Here is a 3417-nt window from a genome sequence, read left to right as displayed (position 1 = left end):
ATGCCTGCTGTCAACACACAGTTCACGGAATGGGCGTCATGTGGCTAACTCAGCAGACAGTCCTCTGACTTCCGTAAGTGACTTATGAAAAATACAGAATTGTGTAAATTTCAACCAACTTTTCTACATGGCAAATTAAGTTGTCAATAGTGTACTTTTTAAAAAATGTTTTTTTTTTAAATGTATGTGATTGATCTCATCAGGTCCCTCCTTGCCATTACCGCAGAGGAACATTTCAGTGAGAAGATTCCCTGCAGCTGATACAGGGAATTTTCAAGGAGTAACTTGAATGTTGCATGTATCATCAAGTGCAGAAATAAGATCTGGAAGTCCCATCACACACTAGCTATGGATCCAACAGAGGTAGAAAATTAGTGTGGCCATTTGAATCATCGCGGTGGTTGTTGTCCTCAGCCGTGGGCCAAATTCAGCTTGCATATTAACAAAGTGAGAAAGGGAGGAACGGCATGTTGTTAACTGATTACTAATAGTGGAAAGAAACCTTCTGCATGTGATCGATTGTATGGTTGATCTGTGTTCCTTTTTTTATTAAGCCTAATTATTAACTGTGGTGCAGAATATACTGCTTTTCTAAATAACACCTAAACGCATGTTCTTTCATGAACAACAGAACGACAGTTTGCACCTTATATGGCAATATGTAATTACAAAATGAATCGTGACTTATTCGTCATTTAATTAATGCAGGCAAAACCCTCCCATTCAGCACAGTGGGCAAATTGATTTGATTTTGATTTTTAAAATTTAAAATAAGATGTTGCTTAGAAGATTTCCACTTATCATGGTTGTTGTAATGTTTTCTGCATTTAATATATTCTCTCTGTGTGGGCAGGTTCATGCCTTTTCTGATTCACCTTTTTCCCCCACACTGAGGTCTTCTGTTAATTGATACCCAGCATTGTGGCCTCGCTTGTTGTCCCCTTTGTGGTTGGTGGAGGACGTTGCAGGGAGATGGGAGTGTTGGGCATCCAGCCACCATAGTCATACTGCAATGAATGATTGACAGGTGTCTGATTAATACCTTTTTGAAACACATGACTTTGATCATGATACAATTATTATGTTTAAGCCAGCCAAAAGCTGCTTGTTTTTATTCATGTTAGCAATATGTCAGTCTGTTGGTCAGTCGGTCCACTGCATTGGTCCACACTGAAATATCTCAGCAGCTAATGGAGGATTTATACAGATATGTATTGTTCCCAGAGGATGACTCTACATGACTTTGGTGATCCCCTAAATCTTCCTCTAGTGCCACCATTAGGTTCACATCTGCGGTGTTGAATGAATGTCTCAAACATTCTGCTGTTGATTGCCATTAAATGTGGTTCCAGCATTCATGTTGACATCAGGATGAACTGTGATAACTTTGGTGATCCTCTGACTTTTCATTTAGTAGTATCATCATATCAAAATGTATGTCCAATCCTTCAGTTTATGAACAAATACCGGAAAAAACAATATCAGCGTCATCTGTGCTGTTGTCTGCCAAATTAAAATTATAACTGTAGACTAAGATTATGACCTAGTGAACATCATACCTGGTTAAGAATCTGCATAATATCTCTCCTTCATGGAGAAAACGCGAAATCTCATCAATCCATCCACAAATAAGAGCATTAAAACAGCATCAAAATAATTCACCCTGGTCCAGAATTCACAGCTGCGTGCTGTGCTGAGCTTCGTGAAGATCACCATGTGACAAATTGACCAACTCAGCCACGTTAAAGCCTCTGTGAATTCGCCTGAGATATTGACCAGAGATAAAACAGGGTTACTTAAAGGACTAAAATAACGTTTGATTCACGTTTGCAAGATGATAACATATTGGTAAATAAATGAGCAAATGTATCATCATAAAGATAGAGCTTTGTTTAAGCCCACCTGTGTCAGCATTGGAAAGGAATCCCTCTTCAAAAATGTCCCGAATCCACTTCTGCAGTTCAGAGTCTTGTTGGACCTCAGCGTCGGTCTTGTAGTAGTAGCTGAGCACTCCCTGCACAAACCTTTGAGAAATTTGGATAGGTTTGGTAGAACACATTCATAGTTGAATTTTTCATTTTTTTAATACACACCGATGTAGTAAGACACTCTTTTGTAAGACATTTTAATGGACATCTCCTTAGAATGACCACTTGTTGTTTAATGTTTAATGTTTAATGTTTAAGACTTTTGGTGCAGTATTTGACATGTGGACACAGTGGATCATAAAACTTTGACATTATCAGAAACATGCCTATTCTCTTTCTTGCTGAGAGTTAGATGAGAAGATCAATGCAACTCTCATATCTGTGTGTTAAGTATGGAGCTACAGCCAGGTGGCAACTAGCTTAGCTTAGCATAAAGACAGGAAGCAGGGAGAAACAACATTCAAATATGAAACAACACCTCTGAAATTTACCAATGAACACATTGTAACTCTTTTGTTTCTTGTGGTTCTCAAACTATGGTATGTGTCAAAATATTACAAAACATACTATTACATACTTTGAAATCATTGAAATAATTTAAAATATCTTTTACCTTTCCTGTAATATTTTTCTTTCAACATCGGTTGGCCTGTGCTACTATATTTTAATGTCAGTCATAATAATAGATACATAAAGATACAGGCTGGACATTGTGGGGATAATGAATGCCGAAGGACTGGCTCTGAATGCGAGGTGACGAGCAACGCTCCTTTATTCTGCACTACACACAATGATCAATACACACAGTAAGTGATAGAGCTCATTTTGAACGTCTTGATGACTTTTGATTGAACAACTATGTCATTGATTGTTTTCCACACAGAACAATCCAAATGGAACACATGGAAGTCACTTGATGGTTGCACTACCAAGTAGATTGGCCACATTTTGATCAATGGAAAGTGGCGCAGGTTTCTTTAAGATGTTTCCCATGGAGCAAATGTTAACAGTGACCAGTACCTTTTAAAATGCTTAGTGGCTTTTAGAACGTAACAGGCTAGACTCTTATTGTAGGCATCATTTAGTATGGAGCACAATTTGTGGATTAACTCAATGGAATAAAATATACCCTCTAATCCTACATTTCTATTTTCAGGTTGCTTTATAGCAGAGATTGGTGCTCCCTTCTAGAGCAAAGATCCAGTGTGTAACATTTAGGAATATAGTTCTGCTTAACAACTCCCTGCAAGTGGAAATGGAAAACAAATCCTGCTCTGATGTCAGACCCTTGAGTTTACTTTATGGCCTCTAAATGCATTCTAACCCTAAAACGGTGTAAGTATATAGTATAGCATGGCAACACTGTACATGTCACTAAAACATTCAACATTTTTTGCACCAATATCATATATATTATAAACAGTCCCTATAATACCTGTGGATGATATCCCAAAGTTTGAGTCCATCATCTCTGTAGTAGAAGTTTGGC

At 37.8% G+C, this 3417-nt stretch overlaps 1 pseudogene; it reads left to right on the top strand.

Annotated features, from left to right (window-relative positions):
* Positions 1–3417, top strand: part of LOC118326711 — a 12400-nt pseudogene that overhangs the window by 4467 nt on the left and 4516 nt on the right.

This window comes from Morone saxatilis, unplaced genomic scaffold, assembly GCF_004916995.1.
Source record: "Morone saxatilis isolate NCDOM2014 unplaced genomic scaffold, NCSU_SB_2.0 Contig17, whole genome shotgun sequence".
In the NCBI taxonomy this organism is placed as follows: Eukaryota; Metazoa; Chordata; class Actinopteri; family Moronidae; genus Morone; species Morone saxatilis.
The sequence above is the reverse complement of the archived record's forward strand: the minus strand, read 5'-3'. Positions and strand labels throughout refer to the sequence as shown.